Source organism: Lissotriton helveticus, chromosome 10 (genome assembly GCF_964261635.1).
Source record: "Lissotriton helveticus chromosome 10, aLisHel1.1, whole genome shotgun sequence".
NCBI classification, from domain to species: Eukaryota; Metazoa; Chordata; class Amphibia; order Caudata; family Salamandridae; genus Lissotriton; species Lissotriton helveticus.
The window spans coordinates 270,234,785-270,259,147 of NC_136071.1; positions in this window are offsets into that span (position 1 = coordinate 270,234,785).

Below are 24,363 nucleotides of genomic sequence, written 5' to 3' on the forward strand. Positions count from 1 at the left end.
TCTCTCTCTATCTGCATTATCTGTCTCTCTGCTAATATCATTTTTTCACTTCATAAACAACTTCTCTCATTATATATAAAGGCTTCAAAATCACACAAATAATTACTCTTTATATTAAACATATTTTATACTTCATATTTCACATTTAAATTAAAAATAGTTTTAGAAATACAACACATTATGACGGCCAAAAATGAGTTTAGTTTCAAACTATGAGGAAAATCAATCATTGTTTGTGAGTAAACCATATTTTACGGTACATGACAAAACAAACAGTTACAGACTTACCTTTACCAATGCTTTGTACGATGTACAACAGTGACAGTCACAAAATAGATATTCGTTTGACGGAAGTCTCAATTATGATGCTATCACTGCAACCAAAATTCAATGGCACAGATATCCAGTCAATACAGACTCATATATGTCTCTTCAGCCAATCATATTTCCTCCCGCAAAATTTTGTATTCAAATTTACATTTCAGTTGGTTGTCCCTCACAATATTTTCAATGTCACATAAAAGTCACCCATCACCCACTGCCATCTCTGACTGTTTCCATGGTAACACCTCATTCTGCACCTGGCTGAAGGCACAGGTCAAAAGTTCATATCTCAACGTTCTACAGCAAACTAACAACACTGTTTTCCCTCCAGAAACACCTGCCTATCCACAGCTCTGTTACATGTCATTTTTTTCACACCCAATACTACTTTTTCTTTTACATAACATTAACATGCAACGTAGTCTTCAATCTTCACGTATTAGAATCAACCAATCATTTTTCGTTTTTCAACCACACCAAGCTTCATCCATTTTTTTATCCTGACTTTCAGCTTCTAACTGCCATTCCACTTCCAGAACCCATCGGAGTACGAGTGCATCTGCCTTGAAAATGCTTTTAGGAGACAGCTATATTCACTGGAGTGGAAAATATGCAGCAAGCAGACGAATTTCCAACATTGATTTACCAAATGTGCAGATAACGTGGATTGGGCAAAGAGGATTAAGATGTCACCAATTAATACCATTGGTGAAAACTTTTATGCATCTCCCAGAACCAGACCTTATAATTGTGCACTGTGGTGGGAACGATCTAGGCACATTGACTGGGGTAGGTCTGGAAATGCTTCTAAAAGACAGCTTTCGACAATTGATGACACTTTTTCCTCGAACTGCCTTGGTATATTCCAATATATGCCAAAGACAGAAATGGAATTGGTCCAATCAACATTGTGCACAAATTGAGAAAGCAAGGAGACATGTTAATAAATCTGTTTCTGCTTTCCTCAGAGATTATAGCATGGGTTCTATTTACCACAACAACTTGCGTTACCACATGCAAGACATCTATAGGACAGATAGTGTTCATTTCACGGATGAGGGAAACAGAATCTTCCTCTGCAACATCAGACTCTGCATCGGTACTTACTTATAAATGCAGAAAAAACTCAATTAACACAAGGGCTCTTTTCAGAGCCACCTTATATAAAAGCATTCAAACTTCTGATTTATCTCCATTTTCACACTCTTGTAATTAGGTGTGCGCGCCCGAGTGCGCGCACCCCGCAACTTAAAAAAAAAAATATATATATATATTTTCGCGTTTAAGGGCCTTACTGCACACCCTGAGAGAACCTACGCAGCAAAACAATCTCTACCTTCTCCCCTTTCCATGTTCCAACGCTTTGAAATGACAATATATTTACTCGCAGTGACAAAATGGCGGTCAACACTTCCTGATTTCCTTCGAATCGAACGTTAACAGACGTCACGCAGCAAAAAAAAAAATCCGCTCGCGCGCAGCCGCTTGAGTGCGCGCACCCGTGCGCGCTTATAGATATATAATTGACTTTAACTTTAATTTTCTCAGCAACTACTGAACAGATTTACACCATTCCAAAAAAAACTTAATCTGCGAGCCGGACTCTACAGTTTTGCCAAATTTCTTAAAAATCCATTCAGCCGTTCGACCTGTAGCCGTGTCTAAACGTCCTATGGAAAATAACATGGAGAAAACACGTTTTGGGACCCCCCTTTTATCTCAGCCCCCACTTCACCAATCCCCCCCAAACTTTCAGGGAAGGAGCGCAGCGGACCGAGCCATCTTCTTTGAGAAATTCGCAAAGATTCATCCACCAGGGCCAAAGGTAATCCAAATAGAATGTTGAGGATTTCCTATGGAAACTAGGTCCTAACTATAACTACCTACTGGCGACCGCCAGTAGGTAACATATATATATATATATATATATATATATATATATATATATATATATATATATATATATATATATATTTATATATATATATATATATATATTTTATATATATATATATATATATATATATATATATATATATATATATATTCACTGAAAAAACCATAGGTTATAGACCATATATAGTTAGGAATTAGCATTTAAAAAACCTTATTTTACTCACACAAAACCATTGAAATTCCATATATAGTTAGTTGCACTAACTATATATCGCGCACCCGCAATCCACTGCTGATCATGTCACATATTACATCATTTATGACATGGTCAGTGACATCACTGATGACATCACTGATGACATCTCAAATGACATCACTGACGACATCTCAAATGACATCACTGATAACATCTCAAATGACATCACTGATGACATCACTGATGACATCTCAAATGACATCACTGATGACATCACTGATGACATCATCCAGTGACTGTGTGTTTCTGTAAAGTTAAAATGTGTCTTACATATTGAAGAATGAGTGGAAGTATAAGTGTCTGGACAAAGGATTTAGTAGGTGCATGACTGAATGTATGAGTGAGTGATTAAATGTGTCTCACTGAGTGCATGGGTTAGTGACTAAACTATCTTAATTTGAGCATCATTATGTCTGTTGTTCTGTAAACTGCTGCATGTGTTGATCAGTAGCTATATGATTAACTATATGGGTTACTGATTGATTGTCCAAGTATTTGTATGGGAGACTGAGTGTGTGTGTGGCTGGCTGGCTGGGAGGTGTGTGACTCTGTGCAGATCAATGTGTACTTGTATCAATGATTCTATAAGAAGGTAAGTATGTGTTAGTATATGTTTGAAAATGTAAGGTGCTCTATGTTTAACTGTATAGACAAGAAAATGGAAGTGTCATTGATTCTTTAACAGGACTGACTACGTGTGTGAGTAACTCCATGGATGAGTGGCAGACTGTGAGTGTCTGTATAGGTGTATGAGTGCATATGATAGTGTTGTAAAGATGAGTGATTGTATGTATGAATGATTGTATGGGTGAATGAGTGAATGTGTGTGTAGACATAGGAATCAGTGAGTGCGTATGTAGTAACTAGTATTGGTGTGTCAATGGTTTCAAAAATTATACTCTGTATTTAACACTGGGTGAAACAGAGGTTATATTAAAATGTGAGGAGATGCATTGTATTGTCACATGAATGATATCATCAGTGATGTGGTCATTGATGTCAAATCAGATGTCATCAGTGATGTCATCAGTGATGTCATTTGAGATGTCATCAGTGATGTCATCAGTGATGTCACTGACCATGTCATGAATGATGTAATATGTGACATGATCAGCAGTGGATTGCGGGTGCGCGATATATAGTTAGTGCAACTAACTATATATGGAATTTCAATGGTTTTGTGTGAGTAAAATAAGGTTTTTTAAATGCTAATTCCTAACTATATATGGTCTATAACCTATGGTTTTTTCAGTGAATTTTCAAGGTTTTGTAAATGCTAATTCCTAACTATATATGGTCTATAACCTATGGTTTTTTCAGTGAATTTCAATGGTTTTTTAATAGCAAATATCATAAGCTGTCGAATGTCAAGTACGTGGTAAGTGAAAACATTTTCGTGTTTATGCACACTGATCTGCTTTGAATGGTGCCCCCCCCCCCTCATTTCTATTAGGAGTACTCTCTCTTTGCAGATAGTGAAAGGTAGTTAACGCAGGCCTTTGCCCCCATTGTAATCCGTCGTGCCTGCTTCTCTCTCCATTTGATTGATTGTTATCCAAGTATTTACTGTTTTAGAATTAGTTCTCTTTGGTTCATTCTCTATTTACAAACAAACACAGAGTCGCAATACTCTGTTTAGTCTTTGCAGATAACGAAAAATCGTGTAAAAAAAAAGAAAAGGAATCGAGCAAAATCAGTAGGCCACTAATGGGATCTCTTTTTGACCTCGCTAAAATAGAAACATTAGGAACAACCCCTCATGACAAATACAAAACTAGTGAGATGAACTGAACTCCACACAATGATGGCTGCAAAACAGCTCGGCTCCGCCACCCACCCCGCCCAAAATAACGATAAAGAACGGCTGCCATGATTGGTTGCGGAATGACCACGACGGAGCTACGAAATTGTGCTGCTCTCATGCTAACCCCAGCTTCAGTCTGAAACATCCAGAAACACTGTAGACTACCAATTCGATCAGTTCCGGTAGCGCCCCAATGTAACCCGGTAGAGAAGAACTAGCCCTCCCCTCTTTGACTGATGGTTCTTGTTGCCTGTCCCTTCTGTTGTCATTTAACAGAACTATTTAGCCTGCTGAAAGGGGTTGTGTTCCGACCGCTGGTTGGTGGAGACATTTTGACTATATTCTGTACCTGCGTTGTCGCGTAATGCGTCATATGACGCGCCGCGTTAGCGCATCCGGAAGTCATCCGGGGCGCGCAGCGCGTAACGTAAGCATAACAAGTCATGTGACTTGTTAATAAAACTTTTCATTGGTTCATTTTACTTTTCTTATTGTAATGATGAAAGGCTTGGTCATATGACCTAAAAATTACGCTTTTCATTACTTCCGAACATTATTTTTTCTTAAATATATGTTATAATGTTCCAGGCTAATGTACTTTCCCGGAAATTTTACAACTGTCCTGCAAGTAAAATATATTCTTTTTTCGAGAAAAAGAGCGTTTCTTCGTTCCATGACGGAGCCGTTGAGCAAAAGAGGGTCGACCTGCTGTCTTAGTCGCCGATACGCCTGAATATGAGATTCTTATCGATCACTTTATGTTGCAGGAATAGAAAACACAACAGCCCTTGACCATTTATCTTTACTGCGTTCCTTCGTATTATACCTTTTACCCTTCATGTAATTGGTCTGCTTTATTTCACTTGCCTTTTAATGATTCTAAAACAGTCACTATTATTAAAAACTTTACCAATGTATATACTACTAACATGTTTTCTTTTAAAAACCTTTATTGTGAAAATTTCATTATACAAATACGAGCCTATAACCACGTGGGCCTGCCACAGAGCAAACTGTAATCGTATATGATGAATAGACATTTACACTGTAGAGGAACGTAACGGGCGGGCCATTAGGTTGCAAGAACTAAGGTGTCTAACAGTTACGGAATCGGTGGACGTACATTTTATAATTAAAATACGACAGGGCCAGTTACAATAAAATTATCTAGATATACATTTGCGGGCAAGTACCATGGGTGACGTTAATTCGAACTTTCAACAGTACAGTAATCAATAACACATCAGAACTTAATATCAATAGGGATGTCGAAATATTCAATCAATTCTCGTCCCCGCCCGCCATGTGCTTCAAAACTGCATACGTATCTCGTGATTTCAAGGTTCTGCAACCAGTACACAACAAGGAGTTACGAGTCCCATTTATTCCGGCGCCATTTTGGGCGAGGACGGGCAGGTCCAGGATATAGTCAAAATGTCTCTACCAACCATCGACTATGATGATGTTCATATGCTGTATTTATTAGAGTAACACTCATCTGTCCACATGAAATTAATTTGCCACAATCTAAACATGTCATTTTAATCTTTCCAAAGTTCTTCTAAATATTTGGGACCGTTTCCCTTGCCTCTGAAGCTCTCAGTGCCACTTCTTTGATGAATGTACTAGCAGGTCAGGGGTTCTCCTCCAAATCTCTCTTTTATGCAGCACTATAATTAATTGGTGCCACCTCTCCATATGACGATGCATGGTATAGTTACCACAACTATATTTTTTTTCGGTTCCTCTGGAGAGTTCATCGTGGCAGATGAAGCGTGTAACGTACCGGGCATTTACCTTTTTTTGCATGTACAGGAAAGGAAAAAAAAATCGAGCGTCCGAGTTCTAAGGTGTCCCAGGGCCATTTTAGTGGACCAGGCCCAAATCCAAAGAACAGGCCGCCATTTTGAGAGTCCTCTTGCAGCCGCCTGTCGCTGTAGCATCAAGAGCAGCCGAAACTCAGCTGAATGGCAACTGAAACGGTAAAGGGGCGCCCCACTACAGCAGACGAGCCTCCACCTAGGAAGGCCCATTCACGCCGGCTCCCCCCCCCTTCGGGCACCCCACGCCGTTATTCGGAGCAGTATTGTAGGATGGCCACACCAGTGCGGCAACTTGCTAGACATCACCTCGGTGGTAACCGAATCTCAACGCCTTGTGGTGTCTCCTATTCAGAAAACATTGTTATGCTGCCTTCGACCTATTCGCCGCAAGTGCGCACACAACTCAACTGCATAGCTTGCTAGACACCACCTCGGTGCCATCCGGATCTTGGAATGTCAGCACCTTTTGGTGTCTTCTCTTCAGAAAATATTGTTGCGCTGCCTTTGGCCCCATTCGCACATCGGTCCGCTACTGACGCCATCTCACAGGCTAATGGGGCGCCCCACGCCGAGTTTCAGCATTGTAGAATAACCACACCAGTACAGCAACTTGCTAGACATCACCTCGGTGCCATCCGGATCTCGGCGCCCCACTGCAGATGAAGTGCCTCTCAACTATGAAACCACCACGGTGACATCCGGATCTTGGCGCGTTGTGCTGCCTTCGGCCTATTCGCACATCGGTCCGCTACTGACGCCATCTCACAGGCTAATGGGGCGACCCACGCCGAGTTTCAGCATTGTAGGATGACCACACCAGTACAGCAACTTGCTAGACATCACCTCGGTGCCATCCGGATCTCGGCGCCCCACTGCAGATGAAGTGCCTCTCAACTATGAAACCACCACGGTGGCATCCGGATCTTGGCGCGTTGTGCTGCCTTCGGCCTATTCGCACATCGGTCCGCTACTGACGCCATCTCACAGGCTAATGGGGCGACCCACGCCGAGTTTCAGCATTGTAGGATGACCACACCAACTTGCTAGACATCACCTCAGTGCCATCCGAATCTTGGCATCTCAACGCCTAGTGGTATCTTCCATACAAAAAATATTGTTACGCTGCCTTTGGCCCCATTCGCACATCAGTCCGCAACTTAGACATCACCTCGGTGCCATCCGGATCTTGGCATCTCAGCGCCTTGTGGTGTCAGTCAGAAAATATTGTTGCGCTGCCTTTGGCCCCATTCGCACATCGGTCCGCTACTGACGCCATCTCACAGGCCAACGGGGCGCCCCACGCCGACTTTCAACATTGTAGGATGGCCACAGAAGTGCGACAACTTACTAGACACCACCTCGGTGCCATCCGGATCTTGGCGCGTTGTGCTGCCTTCGGCCTATTCGCACATCGGTCCGCTACTGACGCAAACTCACAGGCCAACGGGGCGCCCCACGCCGACTTTCAGCATTGTAGGATGGCCACACCAGTGCTGCAACTTGCTGGACACCACCTCGGTGCCATCCGGATCTTGGCGCGTTGTATTGCCTTCGGCCTATTCGCACATCGGTCCGCTACTGACGCCGCCTCACGTGCCAACGTATTTTCTCCGCATTTTATACCCTATGCCGCATAACAGGTCATGTGACTTGTTTATAAAACTTTTCATTGGTTCATTTTACTTTTGGTTTCCTAATGATGGAAGGCTTGATCATATGACCTAAAAACAACACTTTTCATTGGATGAAAACTTTTTTTTTCCCCCAAACGATGAAAGCCCCACCTTGTTTCTGGATGTTTCAGACTAAACTGGCGTCAGCATGAGAGCACCACCATCTCGTAGCTCCGTCGTGGTCATTCCGCGAGCAATCATTGCAGCCGCTCCCCACCAGAAGCCTGCAGGAGTCGGGGCCCCCAAAACTTTTGATGAATTCTCAAGGCGGAGGGGACGCTTTCGAGAATGGGGTCCAAGACCTAGCAGACAAGCGTCCGATTTCCAAGGTGTCCCAGGGCCATTTCAGTGGACCACGCCCAAAAAGGAAAGAGCCTGCCGCCATTTTGAGAGTCCTGTGGCAGCCGCCTATCGCTGCACCGCAAGAGTGGGCGCAACTCAGCTGAATGGCGGATTTTGACACAGTGGACCAAAAGCGGACGGAATGGCAACTGAAACGGTAAAGGGGCGCCCCACTAAAACAGATGAGACTCCACCTGGAGAGGCCCGTTCACGCCGCCTCCCCCGGGGCGCCCCACGCCGTTATTCGGAGCAGCATTGTAGGATACCAAAACCAGTGCGGCAACTTACTGGACATCACCTTGGTGCCATCGTTCTGCTGCCTTGGAACTATTCGCACAACAGTTTGCTACTGATGACCCACCCCCCGCAACGCCCCACGCCGTTATTTGCTGGGTGGCAACTTACTAGACATCACTTTCGTGTCATCTAGATTTCGGCGCGTTCTGCTGCCTTGGAACTATTCGCACAACAGTTTGCTACTGATGACCCACCCCCCGCGACGCCCCACGCCGGAAATCTGGACGTTGTGCTGCGTTGGGACTATTCGCACAGCCGACCGCTACTTCGTTGTTTTTCCCTAAAAATGTTTATATGTTATTACTATTTTTGTTTTCTTGTATATATTTATAAATTATTAAAGTTTTATAATCTTACTACTTTGTCGGAGTGCTATATATTTTTAATGTGACACATAATTGTAAAAACTTTGATGTACAAAGAGTCATCCCTGGAATCTTCCGCTTCACGCTCGGTCCCCTCCCCAATCACAATACAGGATGGTTTTCAGATAATAGCAACGCTTCTGCTGTGACGGATCTCATCGAGTGTGGGCCTTGATCTACTATAACTCCTTTGAAGAGGGGTGATTCTTTACAGCTGTGGCCATAAACTACATCTGCAGGGCTAGCTGATAGCCTAGGACCGGCCTGGACAATCGGACACAGAGGAAAAGGAGTGTCAGAGGGTGCGGTAGTGAATAGGGCGAAAGGGAGGTGTCGGGCGGGCACAGGGTGTGATTCTCAGGGAAGAGCAGCGCAGATGGGGGGAGGTTTATTACCCATGCATAAGACAGAGAGCGGGGGTGACCACTGCCTGGGTGAGATGCTTGCGAGGGTGGGGAGCCATGCTAAGGATCGACAGCGTGCACAGAGTGGGTCTGGTCAAGGCATCTAAAATGGCTGCCGTGCACGACAAAAGTGTGGCATTTGAAAAAAGACAAGATGGCGCACACAATGTTTTTCAACAATTCCTGATTTCCTTCGAATCGAACGTTAACAGACGTTGGGGCATATTACCAAAGTTAAGCGATATTTATCCCTAACGATGCATTGCAAAGATTTTTTTACCGTCAGAAATTATCGCAGATAAACCTTGCTATTATCAAGGTTTATCGCAAATACGATAAAAAACGACCGCAATGCATTAATATCGCTGAAAACTCAGCGATATTCATGCATTACCGAGCTAATGCTCTTAGCCATGTTATCCACCTCCCATTGGATAACATGGCTAAGAACTGCTCAGGGCAGCTGTTACTTTTTGGAGATATTCGCGCTTATCTCGAATATTTCCAAAAGTTGATAATAGGAGATAGCGATGTTAGCGACTGTTTCCAGTCGCTAACATCTTGGCATGCCCACTTTGCATGTCATTAGTGATAAATATCACTCACATGCAAAGTGGGACCCAAGATGGTCGCTATCTCCTACTAGCCGTCGCTAACTGGTGTTAGCAACAGCTAGGTAATACAGATATAATTTTATCTCCGCGAAGCGGAGCGCTGTTACAGATATATATCTTGTTTTTGAACGTTAATTTCTCAAAATGCACTGAAGCACATATATTGAGACATAGCAAAGGCACATCGGGCTACCAGTCCCTAGGAGATAGCGATGTTAGCGACTGTTTCCAGTCGCTAACATCTTGGCATGCCCACTTTGCATGTCATTAGTGATAAATATCACTCACATGCAAAGTGGGACCCAAGATGGTCGCTATCTCCTACTAGCCGTCGCTAACTGGTGTTAGCAACAGCTAGGTAATACAGATATAATTTTATCTCCGCGAAGCGGAGCGCTGTTACAGATATATATCTTGTTTTTGAACGTTAATTTCTCAAAATGCACTGAAGCACATATATTGAGACATAGCAAAGGCACATCGGGCTACCAGTCCCTAATATTTTACCAAGTTTCGTGCAAATCCATTCAGCCGTTCGATTATTATTATTATTTTTTTTTTTTGCCCCGCGGGGCCCTTTTAAAACCTCCACATCAAACCTAGGGGGTCAGCGAGGATCTACTATGCCCCCTTATGGTCATTTGCCCCTTCGCTTTGGCCTCCTCTTGTCTCTCGATCCTACCGAGAGACAAGATGGCGGCCGCTACGTACTGTTTGGAATGTTTACAGACACCGGAGAGCCAATCAGCTTCGCTTCGCAAAGCTCCGTAACGCGAAAAGTACGCGAAGCGGTGCGCTGTTACAGATATATATTTTTTTTGAATGTTAATTTCTCAAAATCCACTGAAGCACATATATTGAGACCTAGCAAAGGCACATCGGGCTACCAGTCCCTACAATTTTGCCAAGTTTCGTGCAAATCCATTCAGCCGTTCGATTATTATTATTATTTTTTTTTTTTGCCCCGCGGGGCCCTTTTAAAACCTCCACATCAAACCTAGGGGGTCAGCGAGGATCTACTATGCCCCCTTATAGTTATTTCCCCCTTTGTTTTGACCTCCTCTTGTCTCTCGATCCTACCGAGAGACAAGATGGCGGCCGCTACGGACTGTTTGGAATGTTGACAGACGCCGGAGAACCAATCAGCTTCGCTTCACAAAGCTCCGTTGCGCGAAAAGTACGCGTCCTGGGCCGCTGCCCAGTCCGCTGTTACAGATATATATCTTTTTTTAAACGTTAATTTCTCAAAATCCACTGGAGCACATATATTGAGACCTACAAAAGGCACATCGGGCTACCAGTCCCTACAATTTTGCCAAGTTTCGTGCAAATCCATTCAGCCGTTCGGGCTAAAAGTGAGGCCAACCGCCCTATGGAAATTAACATGGGAAAAACGCGTTTTGGGACCCCCCTTTTTACTCGGCCCCCACTGGACGAACCCCCCCCAAATTTTCAAGGGCTGCTCAGAAATAAAATGTGCCATTTTCCTGAAAATTTCAGCCAATTCCGTCCACAAACGCCAAAGTTATTAGACATAGAATTTTCAAAAAACCCATAGAGAAAAAATCCTAACTATATATACCTACTGGCGACCGCCAGTAGGTAATATATATATATATATATATATATATACGCTCCGGTTTTCCACGACTTGCGAAGCACTCTTCAACGGGTGCGGAAAGCGGTCGTAGACACCGCTAAATATTTCAGCTCCAAGATCCTTCTTTCGAAAAGGAAATCCGCACTCACGGGAATCTTTTTAAAGGTTGTTTATTTAACCCACAAGCAACAGACGCGTTCGCGTTCCGGCAAAGTGCCTTCTTCTATGTCAATAGCCTTTTGAAATCGAAATGTTTTTAAACAGTTTCATTTACAACACAATAGAAAAAGGACTATTGCGCTTCTTTTTATGCAGCGCCATTTTAAAGTGTCACATACTTCTATACTATGTATAGCTACAACAATTCTTTGTGTATAATTACACATACTTAGAGCCAATACTGTCACTGTTTCTAACCATATTATTAGATATGATCAGTTGTATGTCAAATCTGTCACAATTTACATAGCCACTGTCGCAAAAGCCGATACACGGCAAGAACTTGGTAAGTGTAAGGATCTTGGAGCTGAAATATATATATATATATATATATATATATATATATATATATATATATATATATATATATATATATATATATATATATATATATATATATATATATATTCACTGAAAAAACCATAGGTTATAGACCATATATAGTTAGGAATTAGCATTTAGAAAACCTTATTTTACTCACACAAAACCATTGAAATTCCATATATAGTTAGTTGCACTAACTATATATCGCGCACCCGCAATCCACTGCTGATGATGTCACATATTACATCATTCATGACATGGTCAGTGACATCACTGATGACATCACTGATGACATCTCAAATGACATCACTGATGACATCATCTAGTGTCTGTGTGTTTTTGTAAAGTTTAAATACGTTTTACATATTGAAGAATGACTGGATGTATGGAAGACTGAGTGTGTGTGTGGCTGGCTGGGAGGTGTGTGACTCTGTGCATATCAATGTGTACTTGTATCAGTGATTGTATAAGAGAGTAAGTATGTGTTAGTATATGTGTGAAAAGTATGGTGTTCTGTGTTTAACTATAGATGAGGAAATCGAAGTGTGATTGATTCTTCACAGGACTGACTAGGTGTATGAGTGCATATGATAGTGTTCTAATAATAACTGACTGTATGTATGAGTAATTGTATGGGTGAATGAGTGAATGTGTGTGTAGACGTACGAATCAGTGAGTGCGTATGTAGTAACTGGTATTGGTGTGTCATGATGTCATCAGTGATGTCATTTGAGATGTCATCAGTGATGTCATTTCAGATGTCATTAGTGATGTCATCAGTGATGTCACTGAAGTATGGTGTTCTGTGTTTAACTGTATAGATGAAGAAATGGAAGTGTGATTGATTCTTTACAGGACTGACTTGGTGTGTGAGTAACTCCATGGATGAGTGGCAGTGTGTGACTGTCTGCATAGGTGTATGAGTGCATATGATAGTGTTGTAATAATAAGTGACTGTATGTATGAGTTATTGTATGGGTGAATGAGTGAATGTGTGTGTAGACGTAGGAATCAGTGAGTGCGTATGTAGTAACTGGTATTGGTGTGTCATGATGTCATCAGTGATGTCATTTGAGATGTCATCAGTGATGTCATCAGTGATGTCATTTGAGATGTCATCAGTGATGTCATCAGTGATGTCACTGACCATGTCATGAATGATGTAATATGTGACATCATCAGCAGTGGATTGCGGGTGCGCGATATATAGTTAGTGCAACTAACTATATATGGAATTTCAATGGTTTTGTGTGAGTAAAATAAGGTTTTCTAAATGCTAATTCCTAACTATATATGGTCTATAACCTATGGTTTTTTCAGTGAATTTTCAAGGTTTTGTAAATGCTAATTCCTAACTATATATGGTCTATAACCTATGGTTTTTTCAGTGAATTTCATTGGTTTTTTAACAGCTAATATCTGTAGCTGTAAAATGTATTCTTCTTTAAATCCAAAAATATATTTTATATGATTATTAATAAAAAAAATTTAATATTTTTTTTTCTTCGTTCCCGCTTCGCGAATCGGGAAGCTTCCCGTTAGCTGACCTTGATGCCGCGAAATAGACCGCGAGCCGGTAAACGTTTCTTTACCGCAAGTGCCGCGTTAGAAAACAACATCGTGACGCCTCCCGTCCGCATGACGTTTCACGTTGTCGCGTGATACGTCATATGACGTGCTACGTTAGCGAACTGGTACGCGAAGCAAGTCGCAAAGCGCAGGTTTCTGGAAGCAAACCGGGAGGCCCTGCAAAGCGCTTAACGTAAACACAGCAAGTCATGTGACTTGGTAATAACACTTTTCATTGGTTCATTTCACTTTTGGTTTCCTAATGATGTAAGACTAGGTCATTTAATCTAAAATGAACACTTTTGATTGGTTGAGAACTCTTGTTTTTCCCAAATGATGAAAATCCCTCCTTCTTTCCTCACTCTGACTTTCATCATTGTGAGAGAAAGACCCTTTGTGATCACTGAGCAATGGCTTCTTTAGTAGCTTCAGCTGGTGCTTCCCCACCACCTCCACCACATCCAAGGAAGAGTGGACCACCTGCTCAAGTTATAATTCAGCAAGAAGAGGAAGAAGAGGAAGACGAGGAAGAGCAGGAAGAGAGGCAGTTTTTGCCTGAGGAACCCAGGACGTCTCACCGGAAAGAAAACTTCATTTGGCAATTTTTTAAAATTCCCAAAGGTCAGAAAAAAGTAAATGCAAGATACGTAACTTGCCTTATATGTCAAGATAGACTGTCCAGAGGAACCGAGAAAAAATACAGTTTCGGAAACTACACAATGCATCGCCATATGACTAGGTGGCATCCTAACAACTACAGTGCTGCACAGTTTCGGAACGACCTAGATAATCTCCCTATTATGGCCAGAAGATCTGTTGTACCGGAAGTAACGGGACCAGAGGGCAGGGAGATGGTGCCAAATATACAAATGAGATTTGGTGAAGTAAAACACATCTGCGTATTTTGCGATGGATTAATTTGCTACGGAGAAAGAAGCATCACTCTGATCAACAGAGCTATTGACTATCATATGCAAGTTTGTACGAAACGCCCAAAATAATAAATACTTTTTTTTTGTTTTGTTGCTCCTGTTGAGCCCTTTACAATGAATCGTTTTCATTGCCCCCTCCAAGAAAAACCCCAAAAAATATAAAACTGTTCAGAAAAATTCAAAAAAAGTAAAAAAATGTTCTGAAAAAAAATAAAAAAAATATAAAACAACAAAAACAATAAAAAAAAGTTCTTTTCAGAACTACCTCCCCGTTATTAAAAAATTGGTACAATATTTGGAACTGTGCCATCCTCTATTTCTCTTAGTTCGCTTCCCAGTTCGCTCGCCGGTACGCGAACCGGAAGCGAACCAAAAACAGTAAGTATAAGGGAAGGAAACAGACACTTATGTTAAAAGAAAGACAGCTATAGGGGAGTAAACTAGAGATACTATTACTCGTAATCCACTGCTGATGATGTCACATATTACATCATTCATGACATGCTCAGTGACATAATCAGCAGAGGATTGCGGGTTTTTTGGCAACGTGCCTTATCCACGGTTTAATAACGCTGCCTTTTGCTTTATATAAGTTTTCAAATTGTATGAAATATATACCAATAGGTCGTTATGAACCTTTAGGTAGTGCTTTTCTTCATGAGGTCTGGTCGCTTCCATACACATACAGATGTTTCAAAGATGATCAAGAAGTTTATCTGAATGGAGAGGAATGCACTGAGACGCCAGATCATTCACTAATGTGTAGGCACATACAGTTACACGGTTCATGCAACAAACACCGACCAAATATGGCTTGCGTGTTGCAAGGCACGCCAGTTCCTGCTATCATCCCCACGTTCAAGTTGTTGGAAAATGGTAGTTATTTGATGCTCAATAATGAAGATTGTTCTGAGTTAATTAAAAGTATTCCTTTTATCGTAACAGTAAGTGAACGGGTTATTTGCTGCAGAAATGTTCTATTTTCTCCCACACATGAACATAGGGAGTTTTCAATCTGGCCACAAATACCAACCTTGGGAGAGATTTCAACGGCATGGCAAGAATAAGAGCTCTTTTGTCTCAGAGAGAGGTGGCCTTGAGTTCGGCCCGTGAAACTTTCGTGCTTCACATAGCGAACACCCGTACAGAGGTGCAGACCCTTTTCAATTCAGATTTGCCTTTCAATTTCAGCAAGATGGTTCGGACTATCTTTAACGCATCCTCCACAAAGACCCTGGCGCACTTTTTTAAAGTTGTTACCAGTGGTCTCGTGACTTCATTTGAGAAAATCTTTGGAGTCATCCCTGCTTTCTTTCATTCTATTTTCTCCACTCTGCTTCGTGGATTGGCATTTTTACTTGCATTACCAGCGGACGCTCTTGTGCTTTTTTACATTTTTAAATATGGATGTCCCTCCTATGCAACCTCCCACCCTGCAGCTGCTGACACTGTTCCGCAATCGCATGCTAGAATATTATGGCACAATGCCGTTGGCGATATTAAGCACGGCATATGGATTATCTTTTCGATTCTCCTACTTCACCTGTGTCCAGCCTGTATTTCACTGCCTGACCTGTGATTTCGATTGGGCCATTGATTTGTGTCTCTGCGGACCGGTTTCTCCTGACGTCGACTTTAATCAGCTGATGACTCCTATCATTACTCACGAGTTGGTTTGTCCTGGCGAAAGGATTATGGCTGTGGCATTGATGCATGGACTAATTGGTCCCTGGAATTTATTGGCGGCAGCACAGTCTTTCTTGGAACAGAGCTTTCTTGAAAACCCACCGAGTTGTCCTCTGATGGTGATAGAGGATCCGGTGCTGGGAGAGCACGTATGTTCTTTTCCGCTTTTAAATTGGATGGCTGAACTGTTTTCGGATGAAGACGGTGACTTCCTATTGGAGGCTGTTGCAGCTTATTTTGCATACACAGTTATGTCATAGACCTTTTTCATGTTTGATATGCTGAGTACTAGCATTTCATTGACAATTCATTGACTTATTTGTCAAGTTTTTATTATTTACCTTGCCTATTGGCTTAAGACTCGATAAAGTACTTGGCTGTTTTATTTTTCTTTAGCATTAAATTTTCCTAGTTTTTAATGCTTTACCTTGCGGACCGTCCACATATAAACTTGCAATCTGCTCTCATGAGATGGCACTTCTATTATCTTATTCAGTTCGTTTCCGGATCATGGGGAGGTGTCATCTAGGTCCTGGATATCTTTACACCGTGTTAAGTTAGCATGGGCTCATTACCGGTTTAAACGCCATTTTTCCTTTTTTGCAACTTCTGCACACGACACTTAGTTGTTGCTTTAGCTTTCCACCTAGTAGTTCATCGTGGTTTACATGAGAATAATATGTTATTGCTCTACTATCTGCTTTGCTTGTTAAACTATATCTGTACAGCGAGTGCTAAAGTTTCAAGAACAACACGATACAGAATTGTTATGAGGTCTGATCTCCACGACTTCATACTCATAACATAAGTGCAACTTCTGCCAATTCTGGGCATGAGGCGGGTTTTATATTGCTTTGCCGAACACACATACACAACAGTTGATGCGGTTCACATGAAGAGAGAGCTGGTGTATGCTGATGTGATTCCTTCAAATCTAAGACACTAAAGTATGGGCACGCCCTAAACCAACACAAAGAGACCTTCTTAGCAAATAATATAATATGTGTATTAGGGAGGGTGAGATATAAGCAGCCGCGGGCCGTGGAGGGAGTTACGGTGAGGCAGGGAGGCGGGGAGGGGGAGAAGCAGGGTGGAGCCCTCTCTACCCTGCCCCTCCCCCTCCCCGCCTCCCTGCCCCACCGTAACTCCCTCCACGGCCCGCGGCTGCTTATAAGTGTTGCTAACTCTTATTCATTTACAGCATGTTAACATACTGTCACCATTCGCTTTTTATGTACTAGTAACTATGCTGGTAATTTTGCTACTGATAATATGTGTACTTGTATTCTCCACCCTGCTTCTCCCCCTCCCCGCCTCCCTGCCTCACCGTAACTCCCTTCACGGCCCGCGGCTGCTTATAAGTGTTGCTAACTCTTATTCATTTACAGCATGTTAACATACTATCACCATTCGCTTTTTATGTACTAGTAACTATGCTGGTAATTTTGCTACTGATAATATGTGTACTTGTATTATCTAAGATACTACGCCTGAGAAGACGGCATTAGTAAATAAACATTTCAAATACACATGTGTTCTTCTTAACTCCATGTTCTGGTTTCTAAGAAATATATAACGACCGACTGTTCATGAGTTCCACGTATCCTGAGGTACTATAAGTTCATATTCTGGATTGTCTAAACATTGAGAGTTTGTTATATCCAATGTGACACTGTACCTAGCTTGCTAAGGAGTTTTTGATTACTAACGTGAGTTTTGGGACACCCTAATTCGCCGAGGTTCCAATCCTCTGTCCACAGTTCTGTGTGAGAACAGAAACCCTGCGACAGGGGCACCCCCGACCCTTGCTGGAGCTTCATCACACTTGCGATACAACTCCAGCAATGCGCCACCTTTACGGCACAGATACATCACGCATCTGTGCTGTTTTTGCCCCATGATGCGCCGCATTGTAAATGCAGCACACCATAGGTGACGGAACAGCGGCACAGAATGACTAACACATCCCTGGTGATGCGCCAGTCATCATAAATGTATCCCTATGCTTCTTATCTTGTTAGAGATGAACCGCCATATGTATCATCAAAGTTTTTTGCATTTCCTAAATAGCGAACTTTAAGGAATAAATAGCGATTCTTTACCATTCCTAGTTTGCGATTAGCTATTTGCTAATTACAAATTACCCATTCATTTCCTTCATTTCCATAGGGCGGTTGGACTCACTTTTAGCTCGAACGGCAGAATGGATTTCCACGAAACTTGGCAAAATTGTAGGGACTGGTAGCCCGATGTGCCTTTGCTATGTCTCAAGATATATGCTCCAGTGGTTTTTACGAAAATTAACTTTGAAAAATATATATTGGGCTACATTGGCCTATATATATGTTGGAGCCCAAATGTAGCCCAATGTAGCCCAATGAAGCCCAATGTAGCCCAATGTAGCCCAAAGATGGCCGCCAGACACACAAAAAAACAAATGTAGCCCAAATATCAGCCAGATGTAGCCCAACTATAGCCCACTGACAGAATGACCAATCAGCTTTGCAAACCTCCGTTACGCGAAGCGGAGCGCTGTTACAGATATATATCTTTTTTTGAACGTTAATTTCTCAAAACCACTGGAGCACATATATTGAGACCTAGCAAAGGCACATCGGGCTACCAGTCCCTAATATTTTGCCAAGTTTCGTGCAAATCCATTCAGCCGTTCGATTATTATTATTATTTTTTTTTTTGCCCCGCGGGGCCCTTTTAAAACCTCCACATCAAACCTAGGGGGTCAGCGAGGATCTACTATGCCCCCTTATGGTTATTTCCCCCTTTGTTTTGGCCTCCTCTTGTCTCTCGATCCTACCGAGAGACAAGATGGCGGCCGCTACGGACTTTTTGGAATGTTGACAGACACCAGAGAACCAATCAGCTTCGCTTCACAAAGCTCCGTTGCGCGAAAAGTACGCGTCCTGGGACGCTGCCCGGTCCGCTGTTACAGATATATATCTTTTTTTAAACGTTAATTTCTCAAAATCCACTGGAGCACATATATTGAGACCTACAAAAGGCACATCGGGCTACCAGTCCCTACAATTTTGCCAAGTTTCGTGCAAATCCATTCAGCCGTTCGGGCTAAAAGTGAGGCCAACCGCCCTATGGAAAACTCAATGTTAAAAACACGTTTTGGGACCCCCCTTTTTTCTCGGCCCCCCCTTGACGAACCCCCCCCCAAATTTTCAAGGGCTGCTCAGAAACAAAATGTGCCATTTTCCTGAAAATTTCAGCCAATTCCGTCCACAAACGCCAAAGTTATTAGACATAGAATTTTCAAAAATCCCATAGAGAAAAAATCCTAACTATATATACCTACTGGCGACCGCCAGTAGGTAATATATATATATATATATATATATATATATATACACACAAACTCCTCCCGAAGAAAGAAGACAGAGACCCAAGGGGAACCTTCAGGAAGCTTTATTGTAGTAGCGTTTTGGCGAATGCATTTCGGCATCATATAGCCTTCTTCAGCGCCCAAAGCATGCAGGAAGTGAGGATTGACAAAGGCTTCTTGAAAGCCGAAACGCGTCTCTCCTGACCTCTGGGATTGAGGGCGACCTGGCAGAATAAAATAATGCTGAATCTTAAAACACCTCGAGTCCGTGCCATTCTTCCATGGAGTTCCTGTGGGAGCTGGATTTTTTTGTTCATATATATATATATATATATATATATATACACACAAACTCCTCCCGAAGAAAGAAGACAGAGACCCAAGGGGAACCTTCAGGAAGCTTTATTGTAGTAGCGTTTTGGCGAATGCATTTCGGCATCATATAGCCTTCTTCAGCGCCCAAAGCATCCAGGAAGTGAGGGAACAAGCAAACAGTAAGTCCTGCCTCCTATAACTTGTTAATACAAGCCCGCTCCACCCCCTGCCGATTGTTTGCACACCTGTGTAGAGTCCAAATGCATGTTAGAAAACTACAAGTCCCAGAATCCTCCTTGTTGGATTCTCGACGGTGGTGCAAGGGGGAACACAAGAATGTCAAGCCCAATGGTATCCCAAATAAATATAACTTGCACTCCCTCTGTGCACAATTTTAGATGTTGCAGTAATGTCAGTAATAGTGTCATCAAACATGTAATAAGGGTTGTAATACGGGAGGTAATTAGCAGTGCACGGCAAGAGCGTAAATTATAGTTGTTTGAGAGAACCATAATTGGTGAATTTATTTTTTTATTTTTTTATTTTTTTGAGCAGCGCAGCGCCTAAGGGCATAACATACATAGAGGTCACAGTAATCATCAGGAATAGAAACGAACATTTTACGATCATTAGTTCTTGTTCATTTTTCAAAATCAAATCAATGTAGATTAACTACCGAGACAATAACAGCAGATATAAAAAAGCAACACGAGTCTGGCTGAGTCTTACATTATTGGAGAATGACTGATCTTACTCATTAGATTCTAAAGTGCTTAAGTGCTTGAGTACAGGGGTGATAAGGGATAGGTATACTGACATTATTCAAGGGCCTTTACGTTTACCTAAAACCATCGGAAAAACCAAAATAATTAAACTCACGATTACCTATACCTTTAATTATCGAGCACTTTTAAAAAACAAACCCGTATTACAACAATATGCAAAGATTTTACCTGCCGAGAAGCTGCATTATAAAAGTGCAATCGGTCCCTTACTAAAGTGCATCCCAGACGCGCCAGAAAAAGTGCAATGTGCTATAATGCTGCCCGATACTGCAGTGCAAAAGTCTGTAACATTTATATTGCTATCAGGTTTCAAAAATATTTCAAAATACTTCCAGACAGTTTTAAATTTTCTTATTGCACCAACACTCTTAGCATAGGCTTCTTCAAACCTCATGGTTTGTTTCATTTTGTTTAGCCATTTTGAGTAAGAAGGTACATCTACAGACCTCCAGTTTTGGAGAACTAGAGAGCGAGCAACTAAAGAGCTGATCGCCATATAGGCCTCTTCTGCTTTTGTCAAGTCAAACCTTGCCTCTTCTGCTTTTGTCAAGTCAAACCTTACTCTAGAAATGCCGAAGAGAGCTACCTCAGCTTCCTGGTCAAGTCTCTTCTGAATTGCCGGACTTATAGCGGAGAAGATCTTGACCCAGAATGCCTCAAGTTTTGGGCACGTGTAGAATATGTGGAGCCTTCTACCTGACATCGGAAACATCTGTTTTCCACTTCCTGATGTCTTTTACTAAGGGTTTTAAGGGTGTAGTATGCCAACCACCGAGATAGAAAAGCCAGCCTTTTAAAATTGGTTGCTCTTAGTGCCTTACTCCCTAACTTGGCTATAGACTGTCATTCCTGGGGAGAGGAAGCCTTCCTGCTCCAAACGAATTACCTGAACATAGACTCCAGCTATTTGAAACAGTTGGAATTGATCTTCAAGGGTACATTTTTAAAGAGGAATAGTAATAGGGAAAGGATAGACATTTTTATAAGAGCAACGCGACCTATTACAGGTAATACATACCACTTGTCAAGCAAAGCCTTATTTAATTCCGCATTGTGGAGTAGTTTAGGCTGAACAGCTGTTCATAGTGATTAAAGACAAATATACCCAGATATCTTATGGGTTCTCCTTTCGCAGCCTGGGATTGAAAATGGGAGGGTAGAAAACTACAGTCGACATTCAATGTTAGGAGCTCGGTTCGATTTTGATTAATTTTGTACCCCCCTATAAATTCAAATTGGCTAAACTCTTTCAATGCCTGGTCCACATTCAAACTATCGGGGCTCAAATATTGAATTCTGTCATCAGCGAAGAGTTTCAATTTCGCCATCCCCATTATTGGAGCTTTAATTTCCAGATTTCCACAAATTCTGATGGCTAGAGGCTCAATAAAAAGGTGAACAGTAGGGGGGACATCAGGCACCCTTGTCTGGTCCCACGATTGATATTGACTGTCCCTATTTGATTGGCATTAATCATCACCTGGGCCTGGGTCCCCTGATAGATGTTCCTCAAAATATTTGTAATTTGGGCAGGGATACAGAATTTGTCCAGTCCAAAAGAAAGTGCGCCCCAATTAACAAGGTCGAACGCCTTTTCGGCATCCACCATCATAATGAGCGCTGGAGTTTTATTGTTCATAAATTAATCGAGAGCCTGAATTGAGAACCCAGTATTGGAGGACATGGACCTACCCGCAACAAACCCGACTGATCACTATGAATCAGTTCCTGGACTATGTGGGTGAAGCGTTGGGCCCACACTTTCATCATCATTGAGGAAACTAATCGGTCCATATGAATTGACATCCTTATGGTTTTTTCACGAAGCTGACAATTATGGATTCTTTGAAACGAGGGAACACTGCCTTCCGACTTAATGATATTGAACAGTTTCAAGAAGGGGGTCAAGTCTTTGGAAAAAGTATTATAACATTTGATTGGCAGCCCATCAGTTCCACAGGCCTTTGCCCCTGCAATTGATTTCACTACATTTAATACTTCTATTTCAGATATGTCGAGAAGGATTTGTTCCACTCGCAACCCTGACAAACTGGGAAGATTAACCCCCTCAAAATATTCCTGAATTTGGCCCAATCCTACTTCGTATCTGGTGGTGTATAACGACGAATAGTGTTCCATAAAGACTTTGTCCATTATCGTATTACTGATCTTTGGGTCAATAATTTTGGAAATCCGGGCTGCTTCCTGTTTAGTTTTTGTTGGCCTGGCTAGCAGTTTACCAACCATTTGACTGTCCTCATACACTCGTTGCTGGTATGTTCTAGAGCTATTTATTTCTTCCATTAAAATAAATGCCCTCAATGCTTGTTTCGCCCTTTCAAGCTGGCCTCCAGCTTCCCCCGCCCCTGTGCTGAGAAGTTTCTCAGGCGCAGAGCATTATCCACAGCCTGCTGAAATTTGGCAATTTTATCATGCCAATGGTTTTGACTGAGCGGCTGAAAATTCAATTATCTGCCCACGTAAAGCAACTTTGAAATCCCCCAAACTGAAAAAGCATCTGCCGTGTTTTCATTTAACACGTAGTATTCTAGTATCCATTCTTTAGTATCGGTTACCCATTGCAGATTCGGAAGGAGGAGATGATCCATCTGCCACCTTGAATAAATCCTCCTTCCCTCCTAGATTTCTAACTCGAACTTAACAAGGGAGTGGTCTGAGAATACATTTACCCCTATTTCAGTACCTGTATGCTTCTGGATAGTCAAGTCAAGTCAAGTCAAGTGAAAGGCATTTTTACCGCGCCCATATCACGTCCAAAGAGTCTCATGGCTCTTGGAGATGGCTCTGACAAGAAGTGGAAAGCTTAGTCTGCGAAAAGCCATGTCTTCAGCTTCTTACGAAAGCAGCTGTGTTCTAGAGTGGCGCGAAGGCTGAGGGGCATTTTATTTCAGGAGGCGGGGGCAAGAGAGGAGAAAGCCCGACCACCATTTCTGGAGGTTTGTGTTCTAAGAGGGGTAAGCAAGGACTCGGCACTGGTTCTGAGTTCTCTTCAGGGTACATACCATGTGATCTTTTGGGACCAATATTTTGGGCCCTTTCCATACATGTGTTTATGGACTAGGCATAGTGTTTTTAAAAAGTATTTGTTTTTTTACAGGGAGCCAGTGAAGGCTCTTCAGGCATAGGGCAGAGGGAGATCCTCGTCGAAAGGTTTAAAACCAACCGCGCTGCGGTGTTCTGAAGAACCTGTAGTCTTTTCAAGTGATGCTCGTTTATGGCTAATAGGAGCGCATTCCCTTAGTCCAGTCTGTTGATGATTAGACCCTGGACTAAGGGTTTCCGAGCCTCTGCCGGGATCCACTTGAACATTTTGCGCAAGCTGCGCATAACTCCAAAGCAGGTACCTACAATGTAGTTTGTTTGGTTCTTCATTGACAGTTTATTGTCATTGTGAAAGCCCACTGATTCCTTGGGAGTTGGACAATTGCCTACATTTGTTGGCCACCAGTCTTTAGTTCAATGTTCTACAGCTTTACCAAAAAGCATGATTTCGGTTTTGCTGCCATTGAGCTGCAGGTGATTGGTATTCATCCATTTCTCAACCTCCGTCATGCAATTTTTGAACCTCTGCTTTGTCTCATTAGGGTCGGGCCTAGAGTGATTAGGATTTGAGTATCGTTGGCATAGGACAAGACATCGAAGCCGAAGGCTCTAATCACTCTGGCCAAAGGTGTCATATAGACATTAAAAAGCGTAGGGCTTAAGATGGAGCCCTGCGGAACACCCATTTTGACTGGCCTTGTACTTGCTAAGTTTTTGCCAATT